Source organism: Orbicella franksi, chromosome 5 (genome assembly GCF_964199315.1).
Source record: "Orbicella franksi chromosome 5, jaOrbFran1.1, whole genome shotgun sequence".
NCBI lineage: Eukaryota > Metazoa > Cnidaria > Anthozoa > Scleractinia > Merulinidae > Orbicella > Orbicella franksi.
The window spans coordinates 10,122,221-10,140,914 of NC_138149.1; the positions used below are offsets into that span (position 1 = coordinate 10,122,221).

The window sequence follows — 18,694 nt, forward strand, 5'->3', positions numbered from 1 at the left end:
CACTGGGTGTGGTAAAAAATAAGGTTATTTACAAATAAAGCTGTGAAAAGCACTGAAAATAAGAGTTAACTGTCAAAACTTAGGTTCATATCACAGAACAAAACAGAAACTTACATGATATGCTTATTTGACAGTCAATTCTTGTTTTGTAAAAGAGCAGGAAGTGTTGGCGTCAATACTATTAAACACTCTTCAAAAGGCTGTGGCTGGTTTCCATAACAACCATTTTGAGTAAAACTCTAGAAATTTAATTTCTCTTCTTGAGTGCAATAGCACACAATTGATCTTTCTTAACCATATTTAAACAAACTTTTTGGTCCATATTGAGGGTACCATACCACCTTAAGAAATAGAAAACATGTACCGTGTTTCTATCGAGTTTTAGTACAAATCTACTAGCGTTCTATCACGAATGCCGTTCTCTGATTGGCCACAGTACTCACTATCTATTCTGTGATAGATAGTGAGTAGCGTAGCAGTGTGCCCTTGTTAACAAAATGACGGCCGCTTCTTGGCGTTTTCGAAGTTTCTGTGAAGAGGATTTAGATAAAGTTTTAAACGACTAGTAGATTTCGTGTATACGACCTGGGACTGGGAAACATCGCCCAAGTTCTTGGAAATCAAGGCTACTTTTTCGACTAGTAGATTTCGTGTATTCGCTCTCGATTTCTTTGTGTGATAGTTGACTCGGGCTTCGCCCTCGCCAACCGTCACGCGATAGAAATCTCGAGCTCATAATCTAATTGTTTAATAGAAACACGAGTGGAAGTTTGGGAGAACGAGCTGTGGGAACACGAGCCGCAGGAGAGTGTTTCCACAGCTTTTTCAAGTTTTCCCAAACTTTCACGAGTGTTTCTATAACTCGATAGAAACACGGAGAACATGTTTTCTATTTCTTTTAGAAAACACCGCGCCGAAAAAAAGGAAAACAACTTGTTAACTTTGATTATCAAAGTGTAAATTCTCTTTGCTCGCGCCATCATTACGTCAACAGCTCGTGCTAGTTCTGTGTTTCTATCGAGTTTTATAAAATAACTGAGCTACTACTGTTTAGATGAGAGTATGTAAACACGGATGTGACGTTTTAGCTTCGCGCGTATCTTTGAGAATTATTTTATAAAAGCAATAGAACACTTCTTCCTTGTTTACATAGCCTCATCTAAACACTCGGAGACTTCGTCTCGGATTTGCATAACTGTCTCGAATTCTCCGAACCCCCCTCTTTTTGAGATGGGGATATGTAAACACTGAAAAAGTGTTCTATTGCTTGAATAGGAACACGATTTTTTACCAATCAGCGCGAGTATTTTCTTAGGGCTGTTTTCTAACATAATATATTGTCATATTACTGACACAGTACCACAATAGCATAAACTGCTGAAAAAGTCATCATCATTGACTTCATGTTCTCAAATTCATTAATTATTCATGTGCTGATGACCCAATCAGCTTGCATCAATTGGGTCAGGTGCACGTATTTTTATACCCAATGAACATACCGATCAAGACACATTCGATTAGCTCAAAAACTGATCAAGACACTGACCTAGAAACTTGAATTTTAATCAGTGTTAATACTAAATACAGTATATTTACCGCTTCAATCATTACTTACAACAACAATACTGCAAAATATTATTCTTTCTTAGACACCGTTACATTAATTGTACAGTTTTTGAATTTTCCTTTCTGGAAAACAACATCCTTAAAAGCATTAGATTCGTCTTGTTCTTCTGTGGTAGAACATGAAACTGCACTAACACTTGGACCTAGGGTCTTTGAAACTTTAGAAACATTTTCTTCCGTAGGCTTGTCGTACTGAAGCAATGCGTTAGAACGATGCCCCGACCTTTCGCGAATCAATTTTTCTTCCATCCCAGCTTTGAACAGGGAGGAAACACAGGTAACACGCAAACTATGAGCGGTTTTGCGTTTAAAACCTGCCGCCTCGCACATTTCAGGCAAAATCTTGTTCAAGCTGTTAATACCTACGGGCACTTTATCGAACGCAAACTTAGTTTTGAATGGCTTAAAGTAAAATACAGTAACTTTTTTTGCATGAGTCTCAACTAAGCCTATATACGATCAAAATATCTCCACAAGGCACGGCTCGTGCTTTTCCTCATTAGAATGACAAACGTGCTTAACCACTCGTGGCACATATTAACCTGTGTCACAGCCGCCTCTCCCCGGAAAAAAAATCGGAGAGCAGAAAAATCTCTCCAATTTTTTTTTTTTTTTCCGGGGAGAGGCGGCTGTGACACAGGCTAGGCACATATTTAATTTCACAAAGACCTCCATGATAAGTTTTGGAGGCATTTTCATTTCAAAGTTGTTCACTACAATATTTCTGTGATCTCGACCTCGCAAACCAAAAACTTTTTCGTTGTAGAAATAGATCGTGTTCAATAACGACTTAGCTGATGTAGTTCCCAGCAATTTCTTCTCCCAGAATGTTGCTTCTTCTTGCTCGCTCACAAACTCCTTCTCCTCCTTCTTGCACTTAATATGAAGCCCTTCTCGAACGTCATCCTTCATCTCGGCATCTAAGCAACGTCGGAATAGGACAAACCTTCGAAAAACAACACACCAAATTCAATTCCCAAAACAGTGCATTTTAAAATTCTGAACAATGCGGTCTAAAAGTTGTCAATTACCTTTTGTCACTAGCGTCCAGAGCATTCAAAGCTTCGGATCCATTTTTCTCCTCCAAATAACGCTTGAGGGTACAAATGATACCATAAACAGTCTTGGGAGGGTATCTCCCACCGGACTTTTTAGCTACCTCCATCACGAATTTTGACAAGCAATAGTTCAGCGACAGAGCGTCCATTCCGCCAATATCTGCGCTCAGAGCGGTAACCTTGTGTAAATCGTAGTTCTTGAGAGACCACCACAATCTAATACCGGAACTTTAACCTCTCTTAACCTCTGCCATTCAGCAAAAATGCTCACATCCCACTTGTTTTTATACTTAGTTGAAGCTGGAACGGCGTCATTCACCAGAACATTTTCTTGAGAAGAAGTCTTAGGAACGCGAAATCGTTCTGATCCGGACTCGACCTCCATCATGCGGCGTAATGTTAATCTACCAAAAAACCCGCCCGTATCGCCGCATATTAAATATTCATTTCATTTACCTCCAATAAGAAACAAACAATAGCCTATTGAGCACGCCTTCTAATTACCTATTCTTCGGAAATAATTCTACGAAATTTTCACACTAGTTTGAGAAGCCAGCTCAAAAACTCGTACTTTGTTTTTCATCACGGGGTTCCAAACACCTCGAAACAATAAAAGCACTCCGTCTTCGGCGTCGTGCTTTCATCCGTTTCTCGGTGTTTGGAACCCCTGATGAAAAACTCGCACTCGTTTTTGACCTATTACTTACAACTTTTTACCAGTTCCTCAGTTGACAGCTAGACCTGATGAAGATCTTTGCCCTAAATTCCATTACCATCTTTCTCTGTCTCATGGTACTATTCAACCTGAGCAATACTCCAGCTGTCGAGACTGGCCCTGCAACGACAGCAACCTGCATCTTGGCCTGTTGTAGCACTGCCTGTGCTTCTGCTTCAGCTGTCTGTAAGTTATACATGCCATTGGTAACTTGTACGGAGATAAGTTCATAGCTCTATACAAGGAGACAAGAGAGAATGGGAAAGGGTATACTTGGGGTAAACAAGGATTGAAAATTTATATCTTTTAGACTGGAATAAACAGTCAAAGGCAAGAATAAAAGTCGAATGTTTGACGTGTGTTTCACAAACACTTGATGTGCATTATTGGTGAAGTCACAGGGCTCAACTTTAAGACTGAAAAGTGTAGTGCAGTAAATTCAATTGCTTGCCCAAATGATTTTAGCTCAAGCCAATAAACAGTTAAAATATACCAAATGTTGGCCAGCAAACTGTTGATAGAGCAGTTTTCATTTTGAGTGTCAAATGTAGTCCAGGATTGCTCTATTTTTGTTTTTGGTGAGAGCAATTTCTAATTTTGGCAGCCAGGAATGGTCCGTAACCACTCAGCCATGCAATCAGAGTTGGCTTAATGTTATTACAGCCAGTCATATAAGAAGTGAAAACAATTGTGATTTGGTTTTAGTTACACTGCATCAGTGAAACTTGTGTTTACTTTTTGTTTTCATTGGTTTGTAATCCAGGACTCGCACTCGCCTTCCACCAATGTGGCCCGGTGTCGATTCCCGGATTAGACGTCATATGTGGGTTGAGTTTGTTGGTTCTCTACTCTGCTCCGACAGGTTTCTCCACTCTCACCAAAAACCTGATTATTTGATTTGTGTTGAGTCGTGTTATGAGAAAATTCGCTTTTGCACAGTCAATTTGGAAAGTTATAGAAAAACCGACAGTAGCAATTTACCTTACAATGTAGTCGAAGTTTCGTGTTTTCACATAGATTTTATTTAAACTGAACTTTGTTCTTTTCGAATTTTGCTTTAGCTGCGTTTCTATAATTTCCTTTGCTGATATTCATTTCAGATTGAACTTTGTACTTTTGTACAAGCTGCTCTTCATAATTTCTTTCTTCGATATTCGTTAGCCATAATGTATTGAACTTTGTACTTTTACCACGTATACGCTTGCCTCGTACGCTTCTTTCAAGGGGAGGTTCTCCCTGTTGTCAGTCACTTAGTGTAACAGAGAAATCACGTTGGCAATCACCAACTTTTGAAGGAACAAGTTGAGCATTTTTCGTTCCACACGTGAGTGTATTTACTTAGCTAGCAACATAACCAATGTGCTTTGTACCTAAGTTGCTCATATAAGTAAGCTACAAACGCTTTTTGATTACAGCTTCGACGTTAACAAGTGCAGAATAAACTGTTGCACCAAGTTATGTCTCTTCCTTGACGTCCGTTGTGTACCAGGAGTTCGTGACCAAATTCCGTTCCCGCAGGCGAAGCAGTGCTCTCCAGAGTGAGATTCCTCCAGTTGTTAGTTTTGTCCGTTTATTCAGAAATTTACAGTGTTTTTAGGAAAAACCTATCCTTACAGCGGTTTACCAGAAAAATACATGGTCACAGCTAATTTGATTTCCCCCATTAATAGCGCCCCTGTGCTCCGACACGCTTGAGACATAAATAAATTGATTATTATCATTATCATTATCATTATCACTGTCACTGTCACTGTCACTGTCACTGTCACTGTCACTGTCACTGTCACTGTCACTGTCACTGTCACTGTCACTGTCACTGTCACTGTCACTGTCATTGTCATTGTCATTGTCATTGTCATTGTCATTGTCATTGTCATTGTCATTGTCATTGTCATTGTCATTGTCATTATCAGTTGTGAATCTGCTTTGATGGATACTTTATTCCTGCAGGTCTTCCACTAGGAGCAGCAACTGGTATATTTGGAGTCCTTGCTGCAACTGGATGTTTCATGGCTGCTGGAGGAGGATGTGCTGCCTGTGTCAGTCTCTGCCTCTCAACTGCGTCTTTTCCAACGCCATAGATTCCTAGACTGAAACATAGTCAAACTTAATGAAGATTATCAAACTAGTTTAGCCCTATTTTGTAGTTTGTCATTTAAGCAAGATAATCCCTTAAGACCTAATGCGGTTGGAGTGGTGTTCAGTACATTTTGGAAAAAATGTCAGTGTAATAAAAATTATTTGTAGAAAATTACCACAATAAAATCGATACGTTTAGCTTAAGTTTTGAGTGTGATCACTGAATAAAAAGGCTCCTGCAGCTTCGGTGCATTCCCACCCAAACAATCCCACAATGCTTTATCGTACCAGGACTATCGAGCCCAACCTCCAGCTTACGTCGCTTCTTGGCCGCCCTCGACCGGGGTAGATAAACAAAATAAATGAAAAGATTAAATTGAATATCGGAATGGAAATTTATATTCGAGATTGGATAGAATGACCTATTACAAGTTAGAATTAAGCCACTATTTAACGAATCAAACATATGGCAAAGATATAACGATTTGCAACAAAAGGCTTGCGATGAATTAAGGTGTTTGCAAACATTTACGTTGTAATTTTTTTTTCAGTTTTATCGGGATAAATTTGTCCTGTGATGACGAAGCTTGTTTAATCAACTACCCAAGATAACCGGATATTTAACAATTATTAACGTTTCAATAGCGCAGGAAAAGAACTTGACGGTGTAATATCCAGTCATCATTACTTCACGCTAGCGTTTGGTCAACGTAGGTAAACTACGTGTGAAAAGATAAAAGGAAAGAGAATCTGCGCATGGACGCTTTTTGGGTAAACTTTAAAAAGATAGTAAGAAAGATTAGAAAAGCGAGAAAGTGGTAGTGTTTGTGATTTGAGTAGCCCATGGGAATAGTTTATTAGACCCGTAAACAGCATCTCATTGGTGGAGATGCCTTGGTTTTTTTGCGTGACATCTGGGTAAAGTTGTTGCACTGCAGACAAGACATTATTCTCAGTTGAAAGATGCCAGTAATAGGAGAGATGTTGAAGTAAGTGATAACCTTAAATGCAATTCTACAAAAACGGAATGGAGAACATGGTGCAATCGAAAACATGTACAGCTGTAATGTATATGAAGAAATGTAAATTACAGGTTCTGCCATTACCAGCTATACCTCAGAAAAATTAAGCCATCTCTTAGATAGAGCTTATTTTAAATTTCTTTTGTATTCAAAAAAGGAAACGATAAGTTTGCAGTTCTTAATAAAGTATTGAAGGGATTTATCCAAAGAACAGAACAGAACTATTGATAAAATCCAAAGTTTAAATAATAATTATTAAATATTTATAACATTCTGTGATGCATATTTAAAGTATGCTTAATCAAAGTTAGCGGCGAACTCCTTGGTTTATACCTAGTACTCAAAGAGCTTTATTTCATAGGCCTGGAGAAAGGAGGGCCTTATTTTGTCAACTACCACCAATGAAGCTACAAAAATGTTTGATGCTACAATGACTCAGGTTTGTTTGCTGTTACAATATTTAACTCCAGGGGGGAAGGAAGAGGTTGAATACTAGTATTACTACTACTAGCTCTTCAAACTGCCGACCCAAAGGTCGCTGAGTTGAGGCCTAGCTCTGTCACCATATCAGGTTTCCTTCTAGGCAAGAGACCTGTCGCTCTCCACCCAGGTGTATTAATGGGTATCGGCGACATACTGCTAGGGGTAACCAACCTTGCGATGGACTAGCATTCCCCCCCGGGAGGGGGAGGGTAATTTTGAGCAGTTTGACTAGCATTCCGTCTGGGGACTAGTAATACGTAGTGTTACCAGTATCCCGTATTGGGGTAGGGGGTAACAATGCGCAATGTGACTAACATACCGTCCAGGATGGGGAATAAAACTCTCAGCCACTTCATGGACGAAATGGAAACTGAGGTAAGTTTCAGTCAAGTGGACCTCTGAATTGAGTGCAACTTTTACTTCATCACTTACTTTAGGCTTATTCCCTTGAAAATAAACTAACAATTTATTAATAAAGTGTATTATCGTTTGTCTCACGATGTAGTCACTTGAGATGTAGATCGCGACGTTTCGACTGCTTACTGCTAGTCTTCTTCAGGCGATAAGGTCGACTGATTGCACGGTATCATTTATATCACAAAGGTCGGCTGTGATTGGTGCATTTCGATCCTCCTATTGTTCCATTTTTCCGGCGAGTAGCTGTTCCCTCAGTGGTCCGCTGTTGTACCGTTCTCCTGTTGTTGTGTTTCTTGATCGTGGGTATCCATGCTTCAGGGATTTCAATTCCACTATCCCTGTTGATGTTGTTAGGGTGAAGTCTTATGTGAATAGCTTCCTTGACCCTACGTGTGTACCAGTGAGGATCTCGATCAATAAACTTGACCTCATTCCAGATAGGATAGTTGACGTAGCAAAATCGTGTCCAGTCTCTTACCGAACAATGACGGCAATGCGTGTGGGCCTAGTTTCCCTAGAGTGAATCCGGATACCATCGGATGCATGTGGACAGGCGAATTCGATTTCTACGTGTGGACGGGGAAATTTTGAATCCGGGAAGAAAAAGTTGCGGATTCAAAAATATCCGGATACGTGTGGCCAATAATTATTCTGGTGTTTGCTGTATTAATTCAAGTATGGTGCAAATCATCTTTTTACCACAATTGCTACTAATCTCGCAATCTGATTGGCTAATTTGCCGTTGTCGATAAGAGTCCAGGGAACCCTGCTCGCGTCAAGGTGTCACCCAACGTCTTTCTCAGCTCGCGCTCTTGAAAAAATTTTTTCTTTTTTCGTTGATATTGTGGTAAAAAACAAGTCGAATGTGGTTAAGCGTTGTCTATACTCTTATCGACAACGATACGCGTCATCACAGTGGTCAAAATTTGATGAAGACACAACATTTTGACCACTGTACGACTGTATGTGCGCTGAGACTGTAGCTTGGGAAGCAAACGTAGGGAACAATTATATCAGAAAAGAAATAAGACCCGCATCTCCGATGAGCGCTCCCCCTTGAAATAGTTTTTGTGGAAGCAACCGGATACGGAAATACGTCATGGTGCTTGAACAGACAGCGAGAAAAATACACGCACACCTAAACTACAAATCCTGACTGTGTTGTTTCTAGATCATGCACATCAACACGACCGCGGATAATTTTGTACCTAAAGCCCGCGTTCTCCTGGACCAGCAGTCGGGGAACGTAAAGCGCTTACCCGCGTTTCCCGACCTCTGGTCAAGGGGGACGCGGGCTCTGGGTATGAGATTAGAACGCGCCTAATTTAAAGCGCTTGGGAAGTTAAGCATCATAACAGGTCAATTTCATTGCCTGCCCGATTTCGACATTATTTGGAATCGGCGAAAAAGATCGATAACAGTTTTTAGGCCTCAACCAAGAAACATGCAGCTATTTCAAACGCTTTCTCTTTCTATTTACCGGCGAATAAACATCTTACTCATGTGTTACCAAAAGAGATCATAGCCGATTAGGATCACTCGCACGTAGCACGGAGTTCATACATTAAATGAGCAATTGACGCGACTGGAAATATTCGTGCTTCAATTGCGGCTTGGCACACTACACTCTTTCTTTGTTATAAGAATATATGTTTTAGAAGAATATCGAGGCTGAATTTTGAGAAATTTTAGAAACATTTTTAAGAATAAACCCGAGGCTGAGATTTTGAAAAGAATATTACTCTGTGTCAAAAATTTGTAAATAAAATGCAATTATAAATTATGTTTTTAACTAAACCATATAAAATGCCTCCTTTCTCTAGAAGGCAAAACTGGTCAAAAAGCAACATAAACAGTACTAGCCGTATGTTCGATGCTTACAACACTTCTGCAAAAAGTTCTGTGCGTGTTAGAATTTGTGAGCGTGACTCTATCATTACGTTTTCTATAGTTTCTTTTTTGTCCTACCTTTCTTTTGTGCCTGAATAGTGTGAATAAAGATTGTTGTTGTTGTTGTTGTTGTCGTTGTCGTGGCGCATGTATGCGCGCTGAGCCTCAAAGGCTATGCGAGACCTCGTGCTTCTGTTTTGAAAGAGTAAATCGTTGCTTGTGTTTGCGTTGTTTTAAGTACAGTCCCGAGTTGTAAGAGAATTAAAAGGTTGAAATTGAGACGTCGAGTGGATCTTAACTGCTTTCCAACAGTGCGTGATTTCAGGCTATAATGCCTACAGGCTGGCTCTAAAATTACTTCAACACCATCCAGACACCAAATACATACGAAAACAGATATGTCATATGCTATAATCTAAGAATATTCACAAAAATATTTTCAGTCTAAAATCGGCAGAAAAATAAAAATATTCAGCCTCGGCCGGAAAAAAAAAAATCTTAAATATATAACAAAGAGTGTGTGTGTAAAGTACACTTTTACGAATTGGCTTTTATGTTAAACATCACGAGTAAAAGTAATAAATGTTTAGCATGAAGTTTGGAGGAAAATATGGATATTTTATTTTTCTTCTTATAAAGTTGTGAATCTTCCACTTGCTCTATGCCATAAACTGGCCTTATAAAATATATCTGCCCGTAAAACGTTGCATTAATCTTTGATCACTGTCAGTTTCAGTAGAGTGAAGATTTCACCAAGGGAAAAACAACAAAAGCAACCGGTCTACTTCTTAAAAATTGTGCAAGAACCCCAGTGCTTGGCTACCAAGAGGTCTGCCTTAAATGCCCCTCAGTTTCCCAAATAAATTATGTTGACACTCGCAGTGACCCCTTAAAGGATCAGCAAATAGGAATTGTTGACTTGCAAAGGACGAAATCACCGTCGTCATGTACACAGCACACGTACAACACTGCTTAAATTTTCGAGGTTGAGCTATATCCTTGTCCCGTTTCCAGAAGCAGCTGACCCGCGGGACTATCACACAGTCTGTCCCGCTCGTAAACAACATTGCCTCGTAGGATGGTCTTGTGAATGACTCCACGTAATTTCATGTTGTGGTATGGAGTTACCTGCGCAAGCAAATTAAAAAAACAAGTTGTCAGCAGTGCCATTTTAAAATGACGTCCTTGCCATCTTGGTTTTAATATACTTTTGGCGTCTGGATCTTTCTCTAAGACTCTAACCAAAGAAAGCGAATGCAGTGTGTTTAAAGAACCTTTCCAGTAGCTGTCCAAGGGTTATTTCGTCTCCTTTGAAAGTGCATTTTTTTTGCCGCCGAACCAAAACCAATGTTACCGTATCTGAATAAGCTTCAAGGTTTGACAAACAAACGCAAATAACCGAACAAGCCAATCAGGACACAAAGTAGAAAACATGCAATCGGGGCAAAGCGCGGGAAAATGCAGTCAAGCGAGGTCACAATTAGTTTAATTTGGTTTTGCTTTATCATCACTTTGATTGGCTGAAAAAAAAAAAACAAAAAAAAGCAGTGAATTTTCACTGATTTTTTACGGTATGCCACACCAATGCCTTTTTGTGGCTGAGTTGGTCTTTAAATTTTGACCTCAAAAACACCAAAAGCGAAGACATTTCATAATTTGGAGTGAGGAAGGAAGGGTAAAAATAATAATAATAATAATAATAATAATAATAATAATAATAATAATAATAATAATTATGACATCACCTTGTTTTTGTGTCGGGTTATCTTCTGATCAATCTGAAAAAAAACAAAAATGCACTCAGTCTATCGTATAGATGTTTACGGCTCAACAATGATATGACGTTTTAGTAAGAATATACAATTTATTCGATGCTTTTTCATATAATACGCACTGATATTTCAAGTCGAGCCCCTATTGGGCGAGGAAAAATACGAGCAATGAGCACCTCTTAAAATGATAAAATTGTTACCCGAAATGAATTTAATGCGTGTAAGTTTTCAAGAGAAATTTGCTAGATTAACTCTGATGTGTGAGAATTCGCAAATACATCTATTAGTTTGAGATATAAAACCAGATTTCTTGTTTTACCACAATTGGTTCATCGGGATCCCACAGAACGAAATCAGCATCCATGCCTATGGCGATCTTTCCTTTACGGTGACTCAAACGACTCAGCTTGGCGGGTTCTTCACACATCACGCGAACGACATCGTGCAGAGAGAAACCTCGGCTTGACGCTTGCGACCAGAAAATGGGCAAACCTGCAAAAAACGATGTGTGATGGTAAGTATAGAAGTTGACCCTTGCAGTTCTAAACTTTGTCTCCGAGAAGATGATCAGGTCTAACAATCTTGTTTTCAGATCTCGTGTGGACGAGGCCGAAGGCGAGAAGCCACTAGAGATCTTGGAAGAGATTAGGACTAAACGCCAAATTAAAGCACACAAAATTTGAGCCGGGCTGCCCTAAATCTAAAACTAAACAACAAGTAGATAGTGAAATCAGGACGATCACTAAAACCGCATATGGTAAAATGAGGATGTGGATGAGTTTTTAACTGTTAGATGTGGAATGGCGCTTTTTTAGCTGACACCTGAGATCTGAAAATTAACTGACAGCTGAGAAATGCGCTGAAATTATAACTGATAACTCACAATCACCAAAAACATAAATGACAGCTGAGATTCCTTCAACCCCATCCAGACCCTATGGAATGCGCAGAGACTTAGCTACGGCCTCCTGGCAACACAGGGGCCCTTCGTACTGAATAGGAAAACGAATAAAAATGACAACACGTCTTTTAGTTCGTGGCGGTCATTTTGAATATAAATACACAGTCGATGCGAGACCTAGAGCCAAACAAAAGTACATGGGTTGGGACGGCTGACAGAATACGGAAATTCTCCCGGCATCCGATCGTGCAGCGATCCCCCGCCCCAGATCCGAACATTTTTCGATTCCAGACCCTACACCAGATCAAGCCGCGTATTAAAATTCAAAAAATGGTCACCACACAATCATTGATCCCAGGGGCACCCCGTCACCCCCTGTGTGGCAGGAGAGGGAAAAAATGAAACCGACAATCGTGGAAAAAGCCACGTGAAACAAAATTGTGATTGTTTTCGTCCTTGTTTCTGAACGTTCGAAAAGAGAAGAGTCTCATTTTCATGTGTGGAACTTAAAGCTAGGCGAGTGAAGATGACACAAGAAAAGATGCGTTTAATTCAAACTCGTAAGAAGACACTGACCATACTGCACTGATGATATTCCTCCCCAGGCCGCCATAAAATCACCTCGGTCCATCAGCTTCAAATCCAAGGTACAGGGGGAGTGGTCCGATATTACCAAGTCGATGTCACGTGACTTAAGGGCTTGCCATAAGCATTCCTTTTAGAGAGGGATAGAGAAATCGAAGATCACTTACTGGACCTTCCAAAAACACAGGAATTCGGAAGTTCAAAAGCTAACCAGCTAACTAACCCTGAGCAATCTAACTTCGCTGCTGTCAGTCATAATTAAGACGACATTCTTAGAACTATGACCAAAACACAAACAAACAAACAAACAAAATAAATTCAATTTACCAATCACAACCCACAAACGTGACCTTTTGAACAAGAAGAAGTCAACATATGTTTCCTGAGAGATTCGCTACGATGACTGACGGCAGCGAAAAACGCAACCATCTTTTGAGCAGAGTTCGCGCAGTAAAAAGGAGATGTAAATGACGGTCAAATTTTGGTTTCACTTAATAAAAAGCTAGCATCTTTGAGACTTCTTAAACTACTAATATCGTGGTACAGAAGCATATCACCTAGACTAGGTGATATGCTTCTGCCTGGCATTATCAACTGGTCTGCAAACTGCACAAAAGCGCGCGCGTGCAGTTGCCACTGGCAACAGAAACCCCCCTCTATAAAATATGTCGATAAATTAAATTGCTTCTGCATACTTGGTTGTTGGCATCTCTGACTGGAGGGCAACACTTGAACTGAGTGGCATCATCAGGCACATTTTCAGCCAGGAGCGATAGGTAGTGGTGCGTGGTTTCAATCGTGAGAGGGAACCCTTCTTCACGGGCTTTCCTGATCATGGGCAAAGCGCTTGCTGAAGAAAGGTGCACAATATGACATGGTACCCTGGAATGCATGTGGAGATCACCCACTGGTATCTCAAGCTCATTACATGATAGTCGGTTATATGATATTGCGCAACAACGCAAGTACTGTATAGGAGTTTATATGGGACTGTAATGAATGAATTCAGTGGCTGGAAATACGAAAAAGAAACACCGGCACCTGGAACCCAACACTAGGAGCGTGTAACTCCCGCAGTAAGCCTATATAACGGCATTTTTACAGACCGATTTCTTTTTAGGCTTCTTTTTTCGCGAAATAGGTCAGTTCCGGTCGACATCAGTGCGCAACGGTTAGCAAAAAAAAAAAATGGTGGTAAATTCAAACTAAAAACAGATCGGTCTGTGGAAACGCCGTGGCAGGAATATCTAGTAGTTTCACGCTCCTAGCCTGTGAACAGGCTCCGGCTACAAGGGCCGAGAAGAAACTGGCGGAGAGTGAAGTGGCCAAGGGGAGGCTACACGATCCTATAGCCTGCGAACAGGCTAGGACGAAAAAAAAAATTCGCCGAGCGCGAAACAGAAGAGTGAGCGAAGCGATCGGGGCGGGACAGTTCGGGCTGACTGGGAGCCTGTTCGAGGGCTACACGATGCTAGTGATGGGATCCTGCGATACACAATTCTTGTGAAACGCCTCGATCTCTTCTCTTTCCTTGTGTATTTCTTATGTTGCTGAGGGATTTTAACAGTGTTAATTTAAAGCGAAGTTAGCGAGTTTTAGCGTTCCTGTTTTTCGTTCTACAATCTTGTATCATTTCTATGAAAAGCGGAAAACTCATAGAAATAACGTTAAAACTGCCTCAAAATCGACAGCGACATAAGAAATATATGGCTTCGAAACACAAGTAACAAGCAAAGAAATGTGGTAAGTCGATTTATTTCTAGCTTTAAATACGCAGTCGTGACGTTTCCATACAACCTCTTATATTTTCGTTGTTACGCAATGTCATGTAATGTTCACGGCTGTTAGTCAGCTTGGTGCACCTGTGGCTTACAAAATCTCACCAATGAGTTTGGGATACCTGTGGTGGTGAATTATTTTCCATAATATGCGCGCAGACGGTAAATTTTACAGGATGACCGGTTTTGAAGGACAAGGGTCTCAAAGTAGCTGCGCCTAAAAGGGAGAAGGGGACTGGGACATGGGACGTAGAGACTCTGGCAGGTGTGGACTCGGGGATGTGGAACTGGGGGATGTGGGTCTTGAGGATGTGGGGACGTAGGACGTGAGGACATGGGGACTCAGTGATGCAAAGATGTGGGGACTCAGGGACGCAGGTCATTGGGGATGTGGAAAGTGGGGACTCAGGAAACTGATAAACAAACAGTACGTGAGTTTTGAACTGAACATGTAAAATAGAATCTTCAGGCACTTTAGGCACAGCTGTCTCAAAGGAGGTACTAGTGCACTGGTTCTTACCTATATTCTCTACAAAGGTTTATGACCAGCTCAATAGCTTGGTTTTCCATAGCTTCTGGACGAGACTGTAAGAATGTAGTGTACTTCGCAAGGTCTGTAACAAACCCATACAATTTAGTGCATACATGTATTTACAAGTGCAGATCAACCAAGCTATATTAATTTTTTCCTTCTTTTGGTCTTTAAATCAACAGTAAACATAAATATAAGATAAACTAATTAAGACAAGTCCTGGTTGGTACTGCCAGAGAAGTTGGATGGGGGTGTGTGGTTCACTTCTCAAAACCCTTATCCATATGATGAGATGCAGTATGGTCTATCTGGAAGTACCTCGAAGGGATGCGGGGTAGTTATCCTCCCATTCCTTTCATATTTGAATTTCACTCTGTCAAAGAATCAATGCCTATGAAGCAATTCCCAGCAGCAGCTGTCAAAAAGAGTTTTGTCACCGGAAACGCAGTGATGACCCATAAAGGTCCAGATCATTTACTGATTCGGAAATCAGGTACTTCCAGGCCAGACCCACTTGCGTCTCGTCATGATGTGGGACCAAAATCTGCAATTTTCCCTATCCTATTTATAACCTGATCAGAAATTTGATACCCCAGCTATTCAAGGCCTGATCCTTAAATCAAGACCCTGCTTTAGACCTGCCTTATAATCAGTTCCCTAGTTCAGACTGTGAAGGGCTTCTTATCGATCATGATGGAAAAGTAGCTAATTCCAAAACAACATATTCAATTCAAGACTAGAATGCAAAAACCATACTCTATTTGACCAAATGGTTAAAAACCATACTCGTTGCAGCCGCATAAATCTATATAGCCCATGTAAGGGAGTACCTCCCCCCCCCCGCCAATGCCTTTAGTTAGCTCACGATTTTGAAAAACCAATGAAAGGGCAACCATAATAATGATGTCATTACCCTTACTGGTGTTTTCTGTTTCTTGAGGGATCTCAACTTCAGCATGGAACTAAGTACAAGTGATATATATTTATATATATTTATATATATTTAACAATGAAAAAGAAAAATAATCACTTTCTTTTAATTACTAAGAAACTGAAAAACAGAGCTTTCCAGTTATTATTACATTTTATAATAAAGTTTCCATATAACGCACGCTTTGATTGGCTGAAACAGCGTGCTTTATCAGAGAACAGAGCACGGGTTGATGACAGTAAGCTGGCTTTCAAATTTTTGCTTCGGAATTTTGACAAATTTGGCCCAAATTAAACATCCCCTGTGATTCAGACCAACGCAATGGAAACGAGCTCTATGTCTACAGTAAATATGGCTCACGGAGACCATTATTAGCAACAGCAGTGTGAAAACTGTACTAAAATGACAAGTTTTGCTGGATTCCCGCCGACAAAACCTGTAGCGAAATAAACAAATTCTCAAACTAACCAGTACTTCGATAAAAGGCATTATATTTGTTACGAAAGGGGAAATTATACTTAAGAAGTAAAACAACGACAGAAAACAACAATTGAGCTGTCTCTGCTTATGATGAGAAGCATTATTTTCGTAAAAATGCTCAATTGCTTAAAACAACACTTACATGCAGTGTAGTAACGCTCGCTCGTTCTCTGGTCTTCTCAGCGAAGTGAACCGACGTGCGGTCAGCTCAAAGCTTGCTCTAGATATTCTCCTTTGAGGTCGGAGTAGAACCAGTGGGAGCTGTTTAGTCTGTCTAACTTTTACCCTAGTTCGGGCAATCTTGCTGCAAGCCGAAAGCTTAAATAACTGTAGCTCCTTTCAAATTTAACTCAGCATTTCGCATTTTTATCTGCAAGCTTTGAGCTCCTGGTTCCGTAATTTCCATTGGAAAAGTGCACGGTTTCATGAGCCACAATACGGCCGAATGCGCGGGGAAATTATCGGATTCTTTATCATAAAACAAATAAAGAAGCCTCGACTGCGCTCTCTTCTGTTGTAAAGCACTTAGGAAGCGGTAGGCCACTCAAGAAGTGGGGAAAAACACTCGACTTCGTCTCGTGTTTTCCCCTACACTTCTTTCAGGCTCTACCGCTTCCTGCGTGCTTTACAACAGAACAGAGCAAAGTCGAGGCTTCTTTATTTGTTAAACAAAAACTAGTCAATGAAATTTTTTAAAGAAGTGCCACTCAGCGATGCTGTTTAACCTCTCACTGTTTAGTATGTACATTGCTGGCATTACTTACGTTTATTAGTTTCAGTTAAAAACATTATACAGGTGTGCGAGTTGCAAAGTTATGGCCTTAGCTGTCCTGCGGGGCATGACGAGGATAAATAAGTAACTAAGTTGCAAAGTTACCTCCTATTGATGAGGTATGCAAGCCCATTGCAAGTTATTTTATACCATAGCATTTTCTCAGTTCACCCTGGCAATATTTATGTACATTTAGAAAACAGCCCTAAGAAACTATGCGTGCTGATTGGTTAAAAATTGTGTTTCTATAACTAGATAGAAACACAGAACTAGCGCGAGCTGTTGAGGTAATGATGGCGCGAGCAAAGAGAATTTACATTTTGATGATCAAAGTAAACAAGTTGTTTCCCTTTTTTCGTTGCGGTGTTTTCTAAAAGAAATAGAAAACATGTTCTCTGTGTTTCTATCGAGTTATAGAAACATTCATGAAAGTTTGGGAGAACTCGAAAAAGCTGTGGAAATACTCGCCTACGGCTCGTGTTCCCACAGCATTTCGCGTTCTCCCAAACTTCCACTCGTGTTTCTATAACTCGATAGAAACATGGTACATGTTTTTTATTTCTTGAGTAGTGTCTCAATGTCATCAAGTTATTGCTGTAGATGAGGCACACCTTATATTACTGCAAATGTACATGTACCAATGCTACATAAGTGGCACAAACCAGAAACACAGCATCTGTTCCTTGCATTTGCTTCATTGCCATCCTGACGTCACTCTCTGTGACAGATGGGAACTCGTCCGTCAACTCCACTGTGGATAAGGAAGCACTTAAAACCTTTGACCCCTGCATTCACCATGGGCTTGATTCCAGCCTGTCGGATGAAACATTAATTTGCATGTCATGTTTCTTCTCTCCAGCGACTACTGATGGTTTGGTCACGAGACGTTTAGCCCGGTCGTACAGACACTTCACAATACCGCGCTTTACTGACTGAGGGTGGTGTGAATCATACGCTAGGTCCTGATCAGTATGTGTTGGTTTCCTGTAGACACTGGTGGTAAGGCGGCCGTCAGGTTCTCTATAAACTGACGTGTCGAGAAAGGCGATCTTGCTGTTATTCTCGATCTCCATGGTGAAACGGATTGATGGTTGTTGACTGTTCAGGTGTTGCAGGAAAACGTCAACTCTATCCCGATCCAGGATGGTGAAAGTATCATCTACGTAGCGTTTCCAGATCTTAGGCTTGCAAGGTGCGGACTCTATTGCTTGTTCTTCAAATATCTCCATGTAGAGATTAGCAATAACCGCGGATACAGAGCTCCCCATGGCTGCGCCGTCTCATTGTTCGTAAATCGATCCTTTGTACTGGAAGTACGAAGATCTTAATACGAAATCCAAGAGGTCCGCGATTTGAACTGGTGTAAGTGTCGTGCGGTCAGCCAGGCTTGCGTCGTTGTCCATTTTTTGTAGCGCGGCTTGCACGGCGCCCTCGATCGGTACGTTGGTAAACAGTGACTCTACGTCTAAAGACACCATGACCTCGTGGTCCTGGATCTCTTCACTGGCGATGGTGGAGGCGAAGTCAGTTGAGTTTTTCACTGTGAAGTTCGAGTTACCTGTATGAGGAGATAATACGTTAGCCAAGAAAGCAGACAGGTCGTATGCAAAGGTGTTGACACACGACACAATTGGCCTAAGCGGTGTGTCGGCC

General features: G+C 40.7%; 1 protein-coding gene, 1 long non-coding RNA gene and 1 pseudogene across 3 annotated transcripts in view; 1 reads left to right on the plus strand and 2 right to left on the minus strand.

The window, feature by feature from the left end:
• LOC145487068 (mitochondrial carnitine/acylcarnitine carrier protein-like) overlaps positions 1 to 18,694 on the minus strand; it is a 141,622-nt gene that overhangs the window by 79,992 nt on the left and 42,936 nt on the right. The window lies entirely within an intron of this gene.
• Positions 3,314 to 5,677, plus strand: LOC145487451 (uncharacterized). The gene is made up of 2 exons (XR_014049410.1): positions 3,314 to 3,585; positions 5,350 to 5,677. It is a non-coding gene; the product is annotated as an uncharacterized LOC145487451 (long non-coding RNA).
• LOC145487726 (putative allantoinase 1) lies at positions 9,769 to 17,858 on the minus strand (annotated as a pseudogene). The gene is made up of 8 exons (XR_014049446.1): positions 17,680 to 17,858; positions 15,772 to 15,820; positions 14,847 to 14,940; positions 13,244 to 13,430; positions 12,540 to 12,678; positions 11,382 to 11,554; positions 11,036 to 11,068; positions 9,769 to 10,418 (listed from the first exon to the last, which is right to left on the minus strand). The product of XR_014049446.1 is annotated as a putative allantoinase 1 (transcript).